Source organism: Protopterus annectens, chromosome 13.part0 (genome assembly GCF_019279795.1).
Source record: "Protopterus annectens isolate FY-2018-M chromosome 13.part0, PAN1.0, whole genome shotgun sequence".
NCBI classification, from domain to species: Eukaryota; Metazoa; Chordata; order Ceratodontiformes; family Protopteridae; genus Protopterus; species Protopterus annectens.
In genome coordinates this window covers 208,194,073-208,216,988 of record NC_056747.1, presented here as the reverse complement: position 1 = coordinate 208,216,988, position 22,916 = coordinate 208,194,073, and the positions used below count along the sequence as shown (strand labels likewise).

Genomic DNA, 22,916 nt, shown 5'->3' with positions numbered 1-22,916 from the left:
TGTTTTATAGCATTGTTCAAGTGTCAATCTTTTGTGAAACCTGGAAGTTAGTAAGGATGGGACCACCATAAAGATGAAAGGGGAGGAGATAATTAGTGGCAAGTGTAGTTTTAGCTGCATTGCTGAGAAAAATTTTGGCTCTGTAAAGCATCCCTAATTTTTGATGAGTTTTTCTTATGCAGTTCTGCAGGTCAGATCTGAGATTATCCTTTATTACCCCCTAATAGTTTGGTATAAGAAGTGACTTCAATGGTTGTATTATCGAGAGAGGGGACTTTAAATTTAGTCTTTTCATGAGAGATGGATACAGGGGAAAAAAAAGTAGTAGTTTGGTCTTTTTTGGGTTAAGCATGAGTTGTGAGTTATGAAGCCATGTTTCAGTGGCTGCTAAAGCTTCCTGAGTACTTTTTTGAAGGTGTAGCACATTGTCAGATGTGGAAGTGAGAGTGGCATCATCTGTGTATTGTATTATGGTGGCCTGTTGTGTGGAAGTATAGAGGGTGTTGGTGAAAATGTTAAAGAGGAGGGGACCAAGGACAGAGCCGTTTGGTATACCTGTGGAGACTGGGGCATAAGGAGAGAGCATGGCTTGCCATTTTACTGACTGATACCAATTGGACAGGTAGCTTTTGAGCCACAGAAAGGTGGGCTGGGAGAGACCTAGTGAGGACATTTAAAGAAGTTTGCTGTGACAAACTATGTTGAAGGCTTCAGACAACTCTAGAAATAAGGAAGAGATTAGTTTACCATTATCTATAGCTTTATTAACAGTGTCTATGTAGGTTAGAAGGGCAGTGCTAGTACTATGGGAAGGATGGAATGTAAAGCTATGTAGGGGATAGAAGTTCTTCCTGCAGAAGATAGTCTAGCAATTGTTTTTGAATATATTTTTCAAGTATTTTGGTGAAGGGGAGATAAGATTGCTATAGGTCTAAAGTTATTCGTCTCTGTTGAATTCTTCCTTTGTGGAGAGGGATAATGTGTGACTTTTTCCAAAGAGGGGTAATATGGAATTCCTGGACTGACCTATTTATAAGGATTGAGACTGGATAAGCAATGCTGTTGGCTGCTATTTTAGGTACTCGCTTGGAAGGTTATCAGCTGAAGAAGAGCACAGTTTGTTTGTTTAATAATAGTTTTATATAGGATGTGGGCACAGGTTTGACATTGAAAGATGTGCTGATAAGAGGCTGTTGGGCAGGATTGGGGTTAGATGTTGAGGAATTCTTGGTTAGAGATGCTATACTATCTATAAAATAACAGTTGAACTGTTTTGCAGTTTTGAATGATGAGTTATCGGTAGAGGGGTTTGGGCTAAATATTTGGCCATAGGTAAGATTTATTTAATAGATGTCCAAAACTTTTTAAGGTCGTGTTTAGTATTATTTTGAAAGTTATTATAGTATTGTTTTTTGTCTTCACTCAATTGCTTTTAAGTACGATTGCGAAGCATTCTGAAGTTTTCAGGATATCGAGGTGTTTTATATTTTTGCCATTCTTTCCATGGTTTTTCTCTATCCTACATTAGCATTCTACTCATTTCGGATAGCCAAATTGTGTTATTTGTTTTCAGTCTCTTCCTTCTAAGAGGTGCAAGACTATTTAGGATATTTAGAAAAGTTGTATTGAATTCAGTTACACCATTGTCTAAGAGGAGGATTTTTAGGAAGTTCTAGTTTATAGATAATACTGTAGTAATGAACATTTCTGGGTTAAACTTGGACAGGTTATGTGTTTTATGAATATGCTGTTTAACTGGATGTGTGAGATGTATAGTCATATAGATTGGGAGATAATCACTGAAAGAGTATGACAAACTGATGAAACAATCACCCAGCTCATCAGTGACATAGCTGACATCTGCTGCAGACCAGGTCTCCGTGTAGCAATAACATCCTTCTCATCCTCCTAAGGTAGGGAAATAAATGTATTTATCCTTTGTTATCCAGGTTAATCTCACTAGGCTAGTAGCCCCTTTTCATAGTAGACCCTAGGTTGTATTTATACTACAATGACAAATTTGGCCAGGGCATCAGGGAAATTTCACATTACTCTTTTCTGTAAGTGCCAAGGGATAACATCCAGCTATGCTACCCTCAACTCTGTTTAATATGTCATTTGAAGGACAACACACTCAGGCATGCAGCATCCCTGTATGCTTTACTGCAGTGTCAGCAATCTAATTGCCTGGTGTTGGAGTAGAACCCACAGCCTTTTGCACAAATGTGAGTATTCTACCTTTTGTGCCACTGACACTGACAAAATAGTCGGGCTAGTCAATTCCCCTAGCTCCACCTTCATCTTTGGCATACTTTGATGACGCTCAGGATTAGTCAAACCCCAGTCAGTAACATAAAAAAACAAGAGCTCTTTGTTTACTAGTGGGCTGGTTGGGTCCAACATAATTTATCAGCTTTTCAGCATCACTGCCCATATTACATTTTTCAGTTATACCTCTCAGTGCGCATCACATTAAATCTTTTTAGCCCTATAGTGTACACTCCAGACCATTGTCTGGTGTTTCATCTTACTCAGATCCACTTCAGGGTCACATATCTTTGCATGGAGTTCACTCCAACATGAATAGATATAAAAAGAGACATGTCTCTGATGATAAGTATTGTAATGCTTGGTAGAGGTAAGTAGTAACACTGAAGATGATCTATTTGTCTCCATGGAAAGAAAAAAAATGAAAATAATTGTACAAACTACTGTTTGAGGTGAAACATACTGAACGGATTTCACTTCTAATTTGACATTTTTGTCTGGAGCTGGAAGGTGCTAAGATCGACTATTGGCAATCATAGACATTGCTTCAAAGAACAGCTCTTTATAATTTCTGCTGCCCGGAAGAGCACTTTAGCGGATATGAAGTGTGTTTTAATCAGCACAACTCTCATTCTTTCAGGCTTGGCATGCTATTCTAAGAATCAGGTTTTGGAGACATTGCTTCTGCTAATAGATTTGCCCTTTCTATGCTGAGTCCAGTTGTCTGACATCAGCTTCTAATATCACTACTGCGAAATGTAAAGGCAAGAATTTGACATATAAGCTTTCCTTGCTGATACACTGATAAATGCTTTGCTTTCAAAGTACCGTATCCTTTTGCTTCTGAGCCTGTTTCTTTTAAACAAGAAAATAGATAAACCCAGACAGAAATTAACAGATTGCTACTGGCATAAAACAGCAGTATTTTCATCATTTTCTGTACACATTTCTTAGAAAGTGATGCCTGCAGCTTGTGAGCGACTTTGTCATTTGTAATAGAGCACAAATAAAATAAATGTTTGCTTATTTTATATAGCACATCTACATCAAACTTCTGCCCTTTTGCACTAAATCGGCAGTCTTAGATCCTGAGCTTACAAAATGTTTGTGCAACATTTGACCACTCTTGGGTTAAACGTTAAAGAATAACTTACCTCTCTATATCTGATGTAAATAACCACATGTGAAGGGATATGCTTGAGGCAGCTGTTATATCTCTAGGGCATTGTGAATGAGCAAATACCATGCAAGCTGCTGCAAGTGTGGTAATATCATTACCAAGCCCACTCACATGAGTGCTTTATTGTTTGTGTCTTTCGGCTTTTCCCGGTTAGGGGTCGCCACAGCGGAACTCCGGTCCGCTAATGATTGGCAGTAGAGCTTTTACGTGCTGGCTTGCCGGGCCTAACGCACAACCTTCAACGAAGGAACGCCCGTTCACGCATGTCGCCCCACAGAAGACAACTGAGGATCGAACGGGCAACGTCTAACTGTGAGGCGACAACCCTACCGCATACACTTATAAAATAAACACCAGTATGTCTTTATGAACTTTGTAGAATAATGTCTGTAATCTAGATAATTAGATCTTTATACAGCATTTTGATATAATGCAATTCACCTGCAAAACTTTACTGCATTTTAATGCAGTAAAATACATACTTGGCTATCATATATGACTGCAACTATGTTTGTAATGCCCTTCAGATAAATTAATTTTTTTTTAAGTTCTGTCCCAAAATGCTGCAAACTACAAATGTTGTTATCAATACTGAATACACTTTTGTCCTAGGGTAATTCTTGAAGTAAAATGTCTCTTTCATTGTGCTAGTGTATAGCAAAGGTAATCTTGAAGCATGCTTTCATCATTTTATAGTTGTCTAAAATCACGTAGCACATAGAGCACTGTGATTACGCTCCAATATCAGTTAAAAGACACCTTTCTTCAGTGCTACTCTAGAGTGAAACCCAATCTTAACAATGCTTAAAAGGGTGCTTAACAGTTGTTAGTCACTCCCAATGTGCTGTTAAGATCATGTCTGCCTCTAAACAATAAAAGCTGACAGTGCTGGCCTACAAACGACAACAACAGAACTTAAAGCAGCTTTGTTTCTGCCTGCTGTCTAGAGAACTAGTCAGTGAAAATGGATTTATGGGTTAACTACTTTCCTTACAAACAGAATATGTAAAGATGAGTCTTGGTGTTTGTTTGTCATTACTTGTCAACTTGTTTACAGATTTGAAAGCCAGCAAAACACTTTCTGTTATTATTTCTTCTTTTCTTTAGCTAGTAGTATATGGGGCAGATAAATCTCTATGCACTACAAAGAATTATGATTGAGTATTCAAGCATATAACCCAATACTATGTGCTCTTGTCAAGGATGCCAACATTCATCTCTCGAGGTTTGCTGTCACGGTGAATTTTTTGGCATTCATGTCTCAAACACAATAAACAGGTTACTATCAGAAACCCAATCATAATCCTCTATATATGGGACATTGAGTTCTACAGTGACATTGAAAAGGTTACTGTGGTAGGAACTTTTAAATGGCACATGGTAGAGTCAGTTAAAAAATATTAAAATTTAGCAAAGGTGCAAAGAAGCATTCGTTGCATGGAACCCTGTTAATTATTGATAATTTGAGATTAAAGTTTAACTATTCATCCAGTTCAATGTTACAAATCATACTGGGCTATTAAGCAGTTCAGTGTCAGACTGTGATTTTACAAGTTGTTTATGAAATTGTGGTTTTCAACAAGTCTGTTCAAATAGTGTCACAAGACATGCGGAAGTTACTGGAAAGTTAGGGTCAGTTCATAGGTAGGTACTAGGCTATCGGCCCAAGGGCCTACGTAACCCTAGCCAACAAGGTTCCCTGGCTTACGCCACCCAAGAAAGTTATTTTCCTGTGCCATTGTTGAGCAGAGACACAGAAGTGATCCCCGGGGGTGTATTTCCTATTTCCCATCCACTCATCAAGATTTTTCTTGAAGAGTGCTAATGAAGAACTTTGCTTGACATAGATGGGTAGCCTGTTCCAGAGTATGGGAAGTCTCTGGGACAGGAATCTATCCCTCCAGCATGTCGTGTTTATTGTGGTGACCAGGTTTAGGTCCCTAGAGCATGTAGCTCGGAGGGATTGGGATTTCTTTAGGTGTAGCATGTCCAACAGCTCTGGGTTTGACATAGCTTTATATGTTAGGCAGAGATCACCTCGGAGTAGATGATATGCTGCAGAGTAAAGCTGGAGTTTTTTGAGATGGTCAGTGTAGGGCATTTGTTTGAGGCCAGGAATCCTCTTTGTGAGGTACTTCTGTGGCCTTTCCAGCTGCTGTAGATGTCTTGTGAGGTACATTCCAAAAGGGGCATTGTACTCTATAATGGGTTTAATGAGTGTCGAGTAGAGGGGAACAATGACCTCTTTTTTCCTGGATGAGAACCCTTTTATGATGAGGTGTGCCACGTAGAAGGACTTCCTGACTACTGTGGTGATGTAACTATCAAAGGAGAGACTACTGTCCACCTGGGTCCCAAGGTCTCTTATCACACATTCGGTGTTAAGTAGATTGCTGGCTATTTGGTAGTTCATGGGTACAGAGTTTTTACCAAAGGGGATGACACTGCACTTTTTAGCATTGAGCTTGAAGTCATGGCTCTGACACCAGGCATCTGTCTCAGCGAGGCCCTTCTGTAGTATGTCCACATCATTTGGGGACTTGACTATGGCTCCTAGTTTGCAGTCATCTGCAAATTTCGTTAGCCAGAGGCCTTCTGTGTTAGCCTGTACTTCAGAAAAGTAGATACCAAACAGGAGAGGTCCCAGGATGGAACCCTGTGGCACTCCACTTGTCACTGCTTTGAGGTCAGATTTGGAGTCTGCAACTTTTACAGTGTGGGTTCGGTCAGTGAGCCATTTGGCAACTCATCTTGTGATGTAGGGATTTATACTTAGTTTAGTGAGTTTAGCTATAATTCCAGAATAGGGGATGGTGTTGAAAGCCTTGACGAGGTCAAGATAGGCTGTGTGAACCACCTTACCCTCATCTACGGCTTTGGTTACTGTCTCAAAGAAGTTGCTCAGGTTCAGGACGCATGATCTGCCTTTCACAAACCCGAACTGGGTGGGATCCAGAGTTTGGAGGTTATTAATGTCTTTATTTATGAGTTCCATGATGATACGTTCCACGGCCTTGCAGACCAGGCTTGTCAGGCTAATAGGTCGATAGTTCCTGGGATCAGAGGTGGCTCCCCCTTTGTGGATTGGGATAACTGTTGCTGTGTGCCATTCAGTGGGCATAAAGCCTGATGCAAGGCTATTATTGAATATGGTGCTTAAGTGGGGAGCTAGTTCGTTCTGAAGTTCCTGTAAAACGCAGCCTGGGATATTGTCCGGTCCCATGAATGCTGTGTTTTTGGCTTTAGAGAGTGCAGCTTTTACCTGCGTAGTTGTGATTACAGGGACTCTGCATTCTTCCTGTATAGATATGGGCCCTTTAGGGGGTGGGGGGGGTAAAGTTAGCACTGAACCTATCTGCCAGGATGTTGGCAATATCAGTTGGTTTTGTAATTTTCGTGCCGTTGTGCTGTAACTCAGAGCAAATCTGGGTGTTGCCATCGAGATTCTTGACATAGCTATAGAATGCTTTGTGGTTGTCCTTAGAATTAGTGGTGATTTTGTTTTCATAGCTAGCTTTGGAGGATCTTATAAGGGATCTCAGCTTTTTACTGAGGCTGACCAGGGAGCTCCTCCACTCATGGGATTTTACTCTCTTTTGCAACAGTTTCTTCCTTCTGTTGTACAGTTTGCTTATGACAGGAGACCACTAGATTGGCTTCCTTTTTTTGGAGGATGTCGTCTTGGTTCTGTTTGGGATAGCACGATCCATGCACTCGTGTAAGTGCTTATAGAGTGCATTTGTGTAGGATTCAGCAGTTGTAACTGTATTGTCCATCCGCATGGGTGTCATGAAGTTCACCACTTCTGTCTTAGGAAGCATGAAGTTGGCGTTGGAGAAATATTTTACCATGGTTTCCGTAATGGGAGGTGGGGCTGGGATGTGGATATCAAGGGTGATTAGCTTATGGCCGGATCAGACCAATGAGGAGTTGACTTCAGGTGTGGAACACCAGTCATTCATGTTAGTAATGACTAGGTCTAGGATATTGTTGCCCCTGGTGGGGGTGTGGATAAGTTGATCCAGGGCATTGGAGTTTATGAATTCCAGAAAGCGTTTAGCTAAGGAGTTGGTACATGAGTAGTTTTCCCAGTTAATGGTGGGGTAGTTGAAGTTACCCATTACTAGGGTGTTTGGTTGAACCGTAATATTTTCCAGTATATCAAGAAAAGAGGAGTGGGAATCCTGGGGCATGGTGGGGGATCTGTAGCAAGCTACAATTTGGATTGCAGTTTTGCCCAGAGTTAGTTGCACTTGGATAACCTCAGATGCATTATGCTGAGCAACTAGCCTGGAGGTGTGGATATCCTTAATGAATATGGACACACCTCCGCTTTTGGTGCTTCAATCCAGGTTACATGGCCGAAAAGTGTGGTATGAGTTATAGCCTGGTATTGCAGGGGTGCTCTCTGGAGCCTTGAACCAGGTCTCAGTCACTGCACAGATATTGATGTTCTCCATTTTAAGGAGTGCCTCGAGTGAGTGCATTTTGAGATTTAGACTTCTAGTGTTGAGTAGCATTACCCTCAGTTTTTGCTTGCATGTTCCTGTTACGGTGGTGAATTTGTCATTTGAACCTTGCCTAAAAAAGGCAGAATAGGGGCAGCAAGAGCCTTAGCCAGTATCCAGAATCCCGGGGGCGACAGGTGCAGGTCATCTGTGGCAAAGCATCGTGGTCTGTTGACCATGTCATCCCAAGCAGACAGGTACTGGATCCCCTTAGAATGACACCAGAAGCTTAGCCAATTGTTGAAGTCAATCATTTTGTCCTTGTACTGCGGTATCAGTTGTTAAGAAATGGCAAAACTGTAGTCATTTGTTGAAAGCTGAGTATAACTAACAGTCTAGCTGTGAAGACACAATCTTAATTCTAAAAGGAAATTACATCTGCAGCTCTTGCTTGAAGTTTGAAGTGTTGTTGCTGGTCTGGTGTTTCGTTTATAAGGAGGGGATTTGCATGGGTGTGTGAGTCTGACTGTAGAGTTTTTTCAAAGAGTAAAGAAGAAAGCTGAGGAATATTTTCTGTTTTTAGGGAATTAACATTTGTGGGGCAGCCACGGTGGTGCAGTGGTTAGCATTGCCGCCTCACAGCAAGAGGTTCTCCGGTTCGATCCTTGGCTAGGGTGCCTTCTGTGCGCAGTCTGCATGTCCTCCCTGTGCTCGTGTGGGTTTCCTCTGGGTGCAACAGTTTCCTCCCACATCCCAAAGACATGATTGGATAGTCTAAACTGGCCCTAGGCATGAGTGTGTGTGTGCCTTCCGTGGAAGGTTGGGTGCCTGGCTGGCAACTCAACACCGTAAAACTCCACTGCCAATTATGAGCGGACAGATGATCCGCTGTGGCGACCCCTAACCAGGAAAAGCTAAAAGGAGAAGAAGGGAATTAACATTTGTGTCAACAACTGGATTGCTGACCTTCAAGATTAGACAAACCCTAGTGTCAATGCCACAGTGTCTATGTTGGGTGATGAAGGCAAAGTTCAAAGGGCAGAAAGGGCAGGTATTTATAATTATCACTATTACAGCTGAGGGCAAAGTGCAAAGGACAGAATGAGCAGACATTTATAATTATCATTGTTACATCTGAATGATAGATATCCATATAAATTGAGAAGTATGTATATTTATGAGGGATGCAATGGAACACAAGTAATTCTGTATTGCTGGATACAGCAGATCAATGTTTTTAAAATGCATTTTGGGTGGGGTCATTGCAGAGGGACAGTTCTGGTTTATTGGAAATCAGCCAAAGAGAAATAAAAATGTTGTCCCAGATATCATATCCTGCATCACCAGGAAGGTGTTAGGCTATAACCAACCTATTAAATGCTGCTTGTCTCCCATGTGTGTATTGTAAATTGGAAAACTACTTCAAAGTTTTCTGACTGCAGACTGTCTGCACTTAGTTTTGCAGTTCATTACAAATTTTTGCTTATTTTTAACCAATTATTTTTTTACTTCCATTATAGAACCTAGGCATCATAATATTAATATTATATATATATATATATATATATATATATATATATATATATTATATATTTATGGATGTTGTATAACATATGATCTCATATATATAGTGCTGCAACATACAACCAATTTTTTTTTCTAACAACACACAAACACACACATATACACACACGTATATACAGATAGACACAGCAAAAACACACACACATACGCACTCACTCACTCACACATGCACACACTTGTAGTACTGCTGACAAACAAATCCTAGGTAAAAGATGGCATAGGAAACTTACTCACGTCCAAGACTCTGGCTTCCAAAGGATCGAGTTTTCATTAAGTGAGAGAAATAGTGATGCAGACATGAGAATAATAAGTAGGGTGCACAAGGGGCTAAACTTCCTGTACAGCATTGTGGGATAAAAGCCACACCCTCCCCAGAAAACAGCCACTGAAAAGTTGTTTCAGTTCCACTCATTTGTGTGTCCTCGAAATTCTCTGATTTGGAATTCCAGGATTCAGAAGCAGCTGTACATGCACAAACAGCAGCGCTAGTTGCAGAATGCACACAAGTATGGTGTTAGAATTCACTGACACTGGTGTTCCACTGCGCAAGAGTTGCTTCAAAGTGGCAGGAAATACCTTAGACATCCCAGCTCATAGTTCATAGACAACAGTTAATGAAAATTACAGATTTTATGTGCTGCTGTGCAACAAGCTGGCAGCTGGTGCTCAGAACATATGTCGGTGAAAAACACAGTATGGATAAAAACTCTAATGTAACTCAAAGAGAGTTTTACACTGTACCACAACTCATCTGCAAGCAAATTACAGGGCACTTGCATTGGTCTACTAATCCGACAGACAATGATGCACATCTGTTGCAACATCATCCATGGGGAAGGATTCCTTCCAGCATTACAGACTCACTACTCACGACTCAGACACATTTATACACACACACACACACACACACATCTGTGTGTGCACATGTAACACTAAACCAGTGACTTGTCTCCCACATGTAAGACACTTCCAATAGCAGACTAAACTCAAGAAAACCAGACAGAAATAAAGCTGATCACCAAATTGCAAACAAAAACTGTCTACATAGTGGGACCCTTGGGAAAAAGGTGTTTTGCAAAAAAATGTGTAGGTTGGGGTTAAGGGCAGTCTTAGGGACATGGTTGGGGTTGACAGACATGAATAAGAGTAGGACAAGAGAGATCCAGAGAGACAAAGATACACATGCACACACACATATACATTTATAATAAAAACCTGGTCTGTGATATCAATAGAACTTGTTGGCGGGACAGATTTGTGTCCCAGAGACTCCCCCATCTGTGGAATAGACTCCCTCTCCACATCAAGCAGGGTACCTCATTATCCCTTTTTTAAGAACAACCTGGATAACTGGATGGGAAACAGAAAATGCACCCCTGGGATTCCACTATGTCCCTGCTGGACAGGGGCTTTGAGTACTGACTTGTCTAAACATGGGCTAAACTCTTGGCTAGGCTTATAATGGCCTCATGCCTAATAACCTAGTAACTTTCTATGATCCTATGAGAAAAATATGAAATATGCCTTTGAAAGTATGTAAAGGGACTTGTGTTGGTTGAATTGTCATGCAATCAGTCACATTTGTGAGTTAATGGATAGTCATTTGTCTGTTTTGTGCTTTATAAAAGGTCAGTTGCCAGTTTAAGGCAAATGAAAAAGGTGTCTCTTCTTTGATTCATTCAGAGGTGCATCATATGCCAGAATGGGAGTCCTGACCAAAATATTCATGGAGTTGGATGGCCCAGTGTAGGATCATTGTGGATACGGCCTGAGGGTATTTGGTGAAGCTGATGAGTAGGCCTAACAGGGTCAACAGCTGTGATTTATCTTTTTAACAGCATGAGAATGAGAGCAATTGTAAATGGACTGGTATCTATGGAATACAAGGCCTTGTATGAAGGGTACATTAAACATTGTAATGACCCTCTATCAAGCTGAGTGCGCTATTTTGTATCATCTTTGTTTTGAATATAACTTTTTTTTATTTTTCTTTGTATAATTTTGTACCTACAGTTCATCGCGTGTGTGTGTGTGTGTGTGTGTGTGTGTGTGTGTGTGTGTGTGTGTGTGTGTGTGTGTGTGTGTGTGTGTGTGTGTGTGTGTGTGTGTGTGTGTGTGTGTGTGTGTGTGTGTGTGTGTGTGTGTGTGTGTGTGTGTGGGTGTGTGTGTGTGTGTGTGTGTGCACATCTATATTTATTTATATGAAAAAATTGGTGAAATTCCCACGGTGTTATGGCAAAACTGCTGCTAGTCAGTAGAAATGCCACCTTGGGTCTCTCCTGAAAAGAGGCTACTAGTGGGACTAATAAAAGATAAAAAATAAAATAATAATGTCTCTCTATCTCTTTCTGTCTGTGATCATAACCAAGTTATTACATGTTGAAGATACAGATGTCATGAAATTCACCTCGAAAGTGGGTCAAATCAAAGCTTGAGAGGTGAATCTTTAATATATATTAAGAGTTATGATTAGAGACACCCAATTATAATTCTTTGTAGTGCAAGGAGCTTTGTCTGCCCCATAAACTAAGAGTTAAAGAAAAAAGTATAGGAGCACATGGCATTTTGCAGCTTTGGAAGACATAAAGCTCTCAGCTTTTGCAAAGATAAGACAGTTGCAAGTACCCCTCTAAGAAAGTAACAGCTTTAAAATGTGTCAGACAGTTTAAAAGGTGTCAGACACTTGATTTAAATGGGTGTTGACATGTGGTTTAAAAGGTGTTAGACACTTGGTTTAAAAGGTGTCAGACTCAGTTTAACAGGTGTTAGACACTTGGTTTAAAAGGTGCTAGACACATGGCTCTGCCATGCTTTTTGGTTGAAAGTATGGCAGAGAGAAGCATCTAAAAGATTTAAAAGTTTTTCTGGCTTCTTTGACTAACACTGGCCACTGTTATGTTGCAACCTAAGAATAGATTTTACAAAAGCTTGTTAAACACCTTCTTTAAATCAGAAAAAATACCTAGCAAGTCTGTCTTCCTCCCAGTTTTGGAGAGTAACTACAGCACACTCTGTCAATTGATCTAGGTATGTAATATCTAAAACACAAATACCTGGAACAAATATGATGCAACAAACATTTCATCTAAACCCTGTTTTTTGCATGGAGGCAAGCCCCCCCAAAGGCTACAGCTAACTTATAAATTACAATTCCATGATTGCACACCAGTGGAAAAAAGGGAAAAGCACGGGAAATGCACTATGAGCTCACACAATCCAACACACTGTGATAAAGCAAACTGCAATATTACTTAAAAATCTAGAAGACGCTAACTCAAGTGATCACAAAATGATAAGCTTTCCTTATTAACAGAGGTGCAGGTGGCAGTATGTGGTTTATGCTAGCATTATATGAAATGTCATTAGATCACTTTTTTAACCATTTATGTTGAGATAAACTGATAAATCAATTGAAAGTAATTCATGTGTATGTGTGTGTGTGTATGTGTGTGTGTGTACACACACACACACACATATATATATACACACACACACACATATATATATATATATATATATATATATATACACACACACACACACACACACACACACACACACACACACGCATATATATATATATATATATATATATATATATATATATATATATACTTGAATTATGATGAGCTAACTGCTCCACTACTGAGGCAGCTGAAACCGTTATCCTTTGATCATCTCTGAACATATAAATGGAGAAACTAAAAACAGGTATTGCAGTTAGCAGTTCAGACGATATCATCTTAGAGAAACAACCCTATACACTTTTATCATTTTTTAAGCCCTAGTGCTTCAAAGATCCTATTAAAAATTCATATAGAGACATGAAAGCACATAGTAAGTGTTATATCATCGATTGAATTTATAGAGAAAGACAGAATTCCAGTGCCCTGGAGTGGAAGTTAACAGAACTCAGAAGGCAGCAAGGATTCTTAAAACAGAGCCCATGCACAAAGTAAATACCACTGTGTATATAGTGCTGTGGGGGTGTTTATCCAATGTAATTGTTCTCCCTCCCTCTATTTCTGTTTTTCTCATTTCCATGTTTACACTAATATGGGTTGAGAATAATTAATTTGAGAGCAGATGAGTTGTTGAGTCATCTTGATATCAAGTATTGGGCCCCTACCTTGTGTAAAACTAATCTTTCAGACATTGGCACTATACAAAAGCTAACGCAAGTGATTACAAACATTGTCAACATCAGAATTTCTGCCAAAAGTTACCAGCCTGTGGAGCATCAGTTACACTTCTCATATCTTACCTGTATAAATGTGATACTTTTCAGGAATAATCAGAACATTACTCGAATGCATACCTCTCAACCCCCAAATGCAATAAATCTGGATGAAGTCTAAAATTATGGGGGACAAAGGCCCAAATATAGGGACAGTTGTTAAATATTATTAGAAAATTGCACAGGTTTTGTGTTAGCACTCATTTTTTGAAGGATATTAAGTCTGAACTTCATATGTAGGTCATTATTTAAGGAATTCAAACCTTGGTGATTTGACAAAAAAACACAAATTTTATCAGGAATAAACCCAGAACAGGAGGCAAAAATCTGGACATTCGGCAAAAATCATGACAGCTAAGACGTAGGCTAGAATGATTAAGTAGTGTTCAACTGAATGTTTAAAAAGCAGCAGGATATAAACTCACTTATGACAATCTGGTATCATGGCAGGATTTAAAATCACTTACGACAATCTGGGTCTACTTCACGTTGTTGTAAGCTGACAATATCGAGTCTGATATTGTCGGCACGACAATATCGAAAATGAAGAACATTGTGCAAGTAAACAGAAATGTCCGTAAGGGGAGATTTCCATTTACCTCAATGTAGTGCGGTCTTGGAGTTGGTATATTTAAGTAGGGTGGGGGGTGCAGGGGGGCTTGCCCCCCTGCCTACGTCATTTAGTTTTTTTTTTTTTACGTTATTCAATGTTTTACTTAATCAATCAATAATGTTCGACCATTATTGATTCGATTAAGTAAACCTTCGATAACATGATATAGACGTGAGAATCTGGCATCATGGCAGAATTTAAAATCACTTATGACAATCTGGTATCATGGCAGGATTTAAAATCACTTATGACAATCTGGTATCATGGCAGGATTTAAGATCACCTATGACAATCTGGTATCATAGCAGGATTTAAAATCACTTATCATGGTGTTCAGTGAAAAAAAAGTGCTGTCAAGTACCATATAAATTACCTTTCAAATAAGGTTGGTGCATACACTACATGCACAGTATAAAACAGTATAGGAGCCAGAGAGTAGCACCTTATAATATGCAACTGACAAATAGCAATTCACCAAATTAATTTTGTGGAGGAATTACATATTTGGGATGCATGAAAAGTGCATACTTGTATAGAAGTCAGATACACTCATACCATGTTTGTAAATGGAGTTATCAGAGACAGGGAAATCTTAGAGAACCCTCCTTGCTACTGAAGCAGCTAACCTATTGTAAGTTGTGTATTCTTACACCTAGACAGCAGCATCCTTCGGCGTGAGAATATTTGGGAGTGTAGGGCACAGACCACTCTGGCAGAGGGATATGTAAAGCACTTGACCCCTGTACTTTTTCATATGTGTATTTTACATTTTCATAGCGACTGTTTGGTTTTATGTTTATGTGTGTGGGTGTGCGCATGTGTGTGTGTGTGTGTGTGTGTGTGTGTGTGTGTATGTGTGTGTGTGTGTGTGTGTGTGTGTGTGTGTGTGTGTGTGTGTGTGTGTGTGTGTGTGTGTGTGTGTGTGTGTGTGTGTGTGTGTGTGTGTGTGTGTGTGTGTGTGTGTGTGTGCGCATGTGTGTGTGTGTGTGTGTGTGTGTGTGTGTGTGTGTGTGTGTGTGTGTGTGTGTGTGTGTGTGTGTGTGTGTGTGGGCAAACAAAGAGCTTTGTTTGTATGTGTCTGTGTGTGTGTGTGTGTGTGTGTGTGTGTGTGTGTGTGTGTGTGTGTGTGTGTGTGTGTGTGTGGGGGGGGCACATGTTTATATGTCCATGTGTGTGTGTGTGTGTGTGTGTGTGTGTGTGTGTGTGTGTGCATGTGATTGTTGTGTCTATGTGGGAGAGGTCTTTGGATATGCATTTCATATGCACAAGTTGATTATTATGCCTTCCACACAGCATGAATTTATACTGCACTTCTATGACTGTATTTTTGCATTTATGCATATGTATGTGTATATATGTGTATATACATTCATTTGTGTATATATTTAAATATTTTTATTTTGTTATTATGACAATACTTAATTTTTGTAGAAAATTACAGTTGTTATTTTTTCAGTTTGATGGTCATGATGTCATTTCCTGTTTAGTAAGTTATTTAAGGAACTGGAAATCATTTGAAAATGTTTCTGAGGAAGTTCACGTATTAAACAGTGGATGAAAGCGCTACATTTTTGGCTTTTGGTTTACTTGGTTTTTTTGCCAGCAGGTCTGCAGTTCATTTTTTCGACCCCTGTACTTTGTTGTATTTATGCAATTTTATTTTACTTTTCACCTGCTTTAGTGTGTTTAATCAGGCATTCTGTTTGTTCGGTTGGCAGTAGTTATTGATTAAGGCTGTGATACTCTTCAGTTTACATTTTGGTAGTTCATACCAAAACCCATAGTTTGTGATGGTGTAGATTTTATTGAAATGAAATGGAGGTTATAAAAGAAAAAATAAATGTTCGCCTTTGCTAGATATTTTATTAAACTAAGGCAACAATGACAGTATAAAATATGGTGTTTGGTCAACAAGATCGTTTTAGCATCACAGTGAGAATGTTTCTAATAAAATTCTTGAAGTGTTCTCCAGCAATGTCTTAATGTGTAGGTTTGAAATCAAAGTGGTAAAAACTCTTAGGAGGCAAAGGTTGCCAATTAAATATTGAACAATTTCTAATGTAATTAAAATATCTTGCCCTAAATGTTTGGCATACTAGACTTATAAACCTGCCCTGAGAACACCAGTGTTGAAAATGTTAACATTTGACTTAGGAGTTGACTTCACACAGCAAATTCAATTGCCTTTTTTGCAATGAAAAAAAAAAACGATTCACGCCTGACAAAAAATAATGATTGCTTTTCTAATGCACTCTGAAGAAATTACCACATTAAAAAAGTGGCTTTAAAATACTGAAAATTGCCAAAAGTTGTGAGACGGCATTCAAAACATTAACTGCAGACTCATTTCTTTGGAAGTTGCCAGAATTATGTTTTTCTACAAAATGTTCTAGTGTAGTGTAGTATCATTGTGCCCACAATTCTCAAAGATGATTTCTCACTTGTGTGGAAGTGTTATATAATGGCACTGTACTGTACAGTTGTGCGATCTGACAGGAAGCACAAGATGGTGCCAAGTGTCAAGACATGGCACGAGTGATAGTCATTTATTGATTTGTTCATAGAATGTACTATTATGTTATTATCTCACTTCACATGTCCTGTCCACGAAAGCTAAGATGGGGGATTGGACACATTCATTGTCATAATTTTTATAAAAGGGAAGATGGAGCAGGATAGGGTTAAATAAACCTCTTCTGTACTTTCTATTTAAGAGAATTAAAAAAGGAAAGGACATTTACTGTATTGCTGGTCTCAGGTACCACCAGATGTATCCAGACAGAGGAGATATCCCTTCAGGAGTCCAAGCACATGCACTACAATGTTCTGTCCGCTAATGTGTGATGGTGTATGCCATTTCAGCCACAGTTTGGAAGGTTTGTACTAGGGGGGATGGGGGTTCAGCGTCCACATTTCCAAGTCATCTCCAGAATCATCTGCAACACACAACAGTAGTGACCATTATAAGTGGCTTCCTGCCTACTTAAATAAGAGCTGTATACCAGTCCTTATGTACCTGGCATTTTATGCACTTTCCCACCAGATTATGCTGTCAGAAGCCAAACCCAGAGAAATAATGATAGAAATTTCATGTATGTCATATGTAACTACCATGGAAACTACCTGGGTGGTATACAAACACATTGTATATAACACCCTGCTGTGGCAACTGACAGTGTGGAAGCCCTTCCATTTGATGTACTGGACACCATGTGGAGCAAAAGGAGCCTTGATTACAATATGGGTGCAGACACGTCACATCCCTAAGACCCCAAAGAAATGGGAAATGGTGAAAATTTACTGCAGAGAGTCTGTTGTTTTATTTGCTGTCTGTGAAAACCATATATTTGCCTCTGTATGTTGCAGAATAACTTCAAGAAAGTGCTGTAGGCTCTGCAAACCTGATGCGTATGAAATTCATAAATGTGCCCCATGTTGGATGTTGAAAAGTCCCTATAGGAAGGATAATTAATGTTACCCAAGTTTTCAAGTCTTCAGGGCTCGGCAGTTTATGCTTCCCTCTCAATTCCATGTGTGGCTGACACATGTCCGCTAACTCTCATATAGTTTCTTTGCCCACACGGTAATGTTTCACAATGTCCAGCTCATGCAGGTGATGATATCATCTGGTGGATAGCCAAATGGCTCACAGACAGGACCCAGGAATTAGAATTGGGGAGTCCACCTCTGCAAAGAGGCCAGTCACAAGTGGAGTCCCTCAGGGATCGGTCCTTGGACCACTCCTTTTTGGCATTTACTGAAATCAAGACAAATGTCAGTGGTCTCTGGTTGACAATTTGCAGATGATTGCAAATTAGGAGCTGTCATTGAATCTCATACTGACACAAATATTCTCCGGGTGGGGCTGACACAGACAAACAACTGGCATCAGAGCCATGGACTAAAACTAAATACCAAAAAATGCATAATAGTATCCTTTGAGAAGTCATCCATCTCTGGTAACTATCATATTGACAACACACTGCTTAGAGTTAACCCAGTAGTCAGGGACTTCTGGAAACACATATCTTTGACCATCATGTGTCTACAGTGGTGAAGCAATCATTATATATTGCACAACCTATAAACAAAGGTATGTCATCTAAGTCTAAGGAAGTAATTGTTCCACTGTATTCGGCATTCATCACACCTGTCACTGAGTACAGTGTCCCCTTTGGTATGTACCTAACCAGGCAACTGGAATGTCGACAGGGGTTCCTCACTAAAAGAATACAGGGCTTAAGTAAAATGTCCTGTACAGACCACCTCAAGCCCTATCCCTGTATTATGTCTCCTACAGGCTTCTGAGGTAAGATGTATACCTGGTATACAGGGCATTGTCAGACCTCACTCTGATGGACCTCCTGTATTTCCACAAAGCAAACAGCCCCAGAATTACCCATTCTAAAGGCTTAAACCTTGCCTGTGATATAAATAGGTCCTGCTGGAGAGATAGGTATGTATCCCAGAGACTACCCCATCTATAGAATAGGCTCCCCATCCATGTGAAGCAGAATTCCTCCCTAACCAAATTCAAGTGCAACTTGGACAATTGGTTGGGGAACAGGAAATTCATCCCAGGCTTAGCACCTATGTCTCTAATGGACACAGGTAACTGTAAATGGTTCATCTCCCAAACCCTTACTTACACTTATCAAGGGTATCAGAACTTGTCACAGATTTGGGATGCATGGCTAGTCTTAAAAAGCCCTTGTGGTCATTAGCCTAGTAAGCACTTATGAACCTGTGAACCTATATGTTATCCACAGGTGTACTGATCTGTGAAGTATAAGAAGACATCATGCATTATCACAAACAATAGATCCAAGAGTGTTCACTGCCACTTGCTGGTCAGCTAAGGCTGCTAATGCATGCTGCTGTTCCTGGTATATTATCATGGAGATGCGTCTGTACACAGAGCAATCCTGGCGTTCGGAATCAGTAAGCACAGCATGGATATACACATCTCCAAATCACTCTAGCAGGTTTGATTTCATCATTTGCATGTTCGGTGCATCTCTAGCAAGGTGGTACTTATGTACATGTCATTATGCAATCATTCACATGCCATGCAGAGCATGCTTACCGTGCTATTTTTATACATCTCTGAATCTCCTCTCCTTGTCTCACCTCTTGTTACACTGTTTAGTGTAAAGGCATATGCTGAATACTCTGAATGAAAATAGACTTTGCATTAAAACTTCTCTGCCCTTGAAATTCACATTCATTAAAACAGCATTGAAACCCACATTCAAAGAAAATGTATCTGGCCAGTGGTGTATAAATGTTACCTTTGGGCTGTTTTCAAATCATAGGCCCCTTGCACACAAAACATACATGTGTTCTTTGATACACCTTCCTGATTGTATTAAATTATATTCCTTGTACAATACAGTACACTTGTTAGAGCATGTTTTAAATTTATTGTTTTGAACATTTTTCCAGTAAGCAATGAGACAAAATACTTGAACAAATAATAACAAAACTGCCCAATTCAGAACATTTCCATCATGAAAGTCTACTCAAACTTCTACACTCCACCAGTATCAGTAAATATGCACAATCTCTGCAGAAGTAAAAGTCATCTAAATAATTCTACATTAAAGAAATCTGTAACTAATATAGAGGTTGCTGTTAGCAAACAACTTTATATTTTATTGTTTCATCTACAAATAAAGTGCCTGTTGCCCTTGAGGGATAAATTGCCTATGTTACATTAAAAAAATGATAAGTTAGTAATATTGTAATAGCGAATGGATGGCAAACTGATAACAGGTTCAAGTTACTAGGTATCTCTGCCAAATAGGGCATTTTCAGGACTGCAGCATCCACCCCCTTTAAAAGTACAACACAGTACAATATCAGCAATCCATCTACATAATGTGGGAGTAGAACCCACAGCCTTCTGCTTCAAAAGCAAGTATACTACATATTGAACTACTAATAATGCAAACAGACTTGATATAAATAACACTAAACTTCTCTTCCCCTGAAGAACTTTGCAGCATAAGAAATCTGGAAAAAGCCAAAATGTATTGGTGGGGGGGGGGGGGGGGGGGAGAAAGGCCTAAAACCAGGGAGTGGGACAGATTTTAAACATTGCTTGTATAATCTTAGAAAAATGCTAGAATAAAATGTTTTGGTGTTATCATGCATTTCCTGAAGGATAAGAAGACTAAAACTTAAATGGCTATAATTATTTAGTGAATTCAGTTCTCACTGATTTGCCAGAAAACCACAAATTTTAAGAGAAACACAGACCAAAAGTATGAGCCAAACATTCCAGATACTCCAGTTAAGAGCTAGAGACTTAACTCCTTGAATCACAAGTGGTGGTATGGGGTAGAGAATTTAGCCTCTTTCCCTTTGTACCCAGGGTAACCCTAATCACCAGTTACATGTAACTGGGGCATTTTACATACACATACTGAAATTCAGCTGAAAAAGAAAATCCAAAAAAGGCCAAGAAATTTGGAAATAAAGGGGGGCCACTCAGGAATTCATGGCACCCCATTATTTGGACCTCCAAACCAGTAAATGCCAAGAAACTCGGTACAGTTGAGAGGTATGCTCCTTGAATATAATGGGCACCATGACTTCTGATAAAACAAAAGAGGAAGATGAGGAGTTCAATAGATGTATATTCATTCTTACACTCTTCTATAATTTTTTTACTAGAAATTACTTTGAAATTATAGATGTTGACATTACTGTGTGTAAGGTAAAATGGAATACAGGGTTATTTTATAGACCACTTGACCATCAAAAGTAGAGAGAGCTTGTTTATTGTTGCTTTGAACAACTACTTTGTAAAAGGATATAAAATGATTTTGGGGAATCTTAATGCTCCCAATGTGGATAAGTGGGCTTTGGCTCCAGGACATAGTGCATTTAGCACATTAATCAGATTACAGAATTAGGGTATACAGAGAGAGTTAACTCGTTCAAAAGAAATTATAAAATCTTAGATGTGTTTTGGGTCAGGGACACTGTAACAGTTAATGGCTGCATGTTTGCACCAGAATTACATGGAGCAGATCACTTATACTTTTCCTGTGTTTTACATGCAACCAAAATAAGGAGAGCATCATGCGATAAGAAACCACAGAAAGCATTCTACAGGGCAGATTATTCTGCTCTAATTAAATATCGGTGTTTCTGGAACTAACAAGCATGTTTGTCTCGTGGAAATATGTCTGAATGCTGGGCCTTTTCAATGACTTTCTCAACCAACTGCTTGAAAAACATGTACCTACTATTATGCCAATAAAACAATGCTGGACTAACTGCCCCAGTGAACTAGAAAGAGGGAGAAGGAAAGAAAAGAAACACCCATGGGGCACTTATAAGAGGTCTACCAGTTTGGTAAACAAAGTAAAATATCCAAAAAGCTAAGGGTGGAGTAAAAATACTAATCTGAAAAATAAGCAACACGTTTGTTGCCTTCTTTTACAGCTGCAAATAATAAATCTTTATTTAAGCAGCTGAGGGGGTTATAGGAAAGATACTCTGTTGTATATTAGTGTTTCAGATGAAGTATTACATCTGATGAAAGATTTCTAGCCGATATATTAGCTGAGAAGTTTGCAGGGCTGTCTAATGAATGGAACCCATCAGACTTAATTGAAACAATATTCTGCCCAGACACTTGCCCAAGTATTTCTGATAAAGTGATTCTGAGTGGTTTTAAATCAATTACATCTAATTCTGATGTAGTTCCTGATGGAGTAAATTGATTTTTCCTTGATAACATTGCTGAATATATCATTCAGGGGTCACTTGGCATCCAAAACCAGGGAATAGTGACGGAAGTGCCAGTCCAACCAAAACCAATACGTTCTTAAGCTAAGCGAAAGCTGAGTGTACATTCTTAAGTTAAGAGGAGTTTTTTTCCCCTTCATGTGCCTTGTTTTTTTAGGTCACTTGGTATCCCCTTTTCTAGGAAGTGTGGTCTCTCACGCACAGTTTGATTCAATCCAACAACCTCTGCATCCCTGGATGTTAGGATTACAGGAGTATGCCACACGCCCAATAAATGTTTATGGAATATGGTGTATTCAAACCCAGGACTATGTGTGTATCCTGCTTAGCCTACAGTTTTGTATCAACAATTACTTAAGACAGAGTTTGTCTGTGCACTTTGGAAGTAACCTGCTGTCATTCCAATTCATAAATGAGGAACCTCAACATCTGTAGACAGTTATCACCCCATTAGTATAACATGCATTTTGAGAAAGTACTTTAAAAAAGTATCATTTGGACTGTTCAATTTATTGGAACCAGGCATGGACTTATTATATTGTTTTTTTTTTTGTTTGTTTGTTTATGTAGATTTATTAGCTTCTATAAAGCTCATGGGAAGCAATTGACTTTGGCTTATCAGTAGAAGTTATTTATTTAGATCTGGCCATGGCATTTGATTTGGTGAATTATGTTGAGATATTTGGTGGTTTGTAGAAAATCAACAAAAATAGGTATATTATCAAGTGGTTAGATAACTGATTAGACAAAAGATCCCTTAGGGTTAAAATTGGTGAAGCTATATCAGATGTTAAATAACTTTGGAGTTACAAGGTTACACTCCGA

The 22,916-nt window shown here is 39.2% G+C and overlaps 1 protein-coding gene across 1 annotated transcript in view; it reads left to right on the top strand.

The window, feature by feature from the left end:
* The window catches only part of LOC122787159 (versican core protein-like), a 2,083,348-nt gene that overhangs the window by 1,170,940 nt on the left and 889,492 nt on the right, over positions 1-22,916 (top strand). The gene's annotated exons all lie outside the window — the stretch shown is intronic.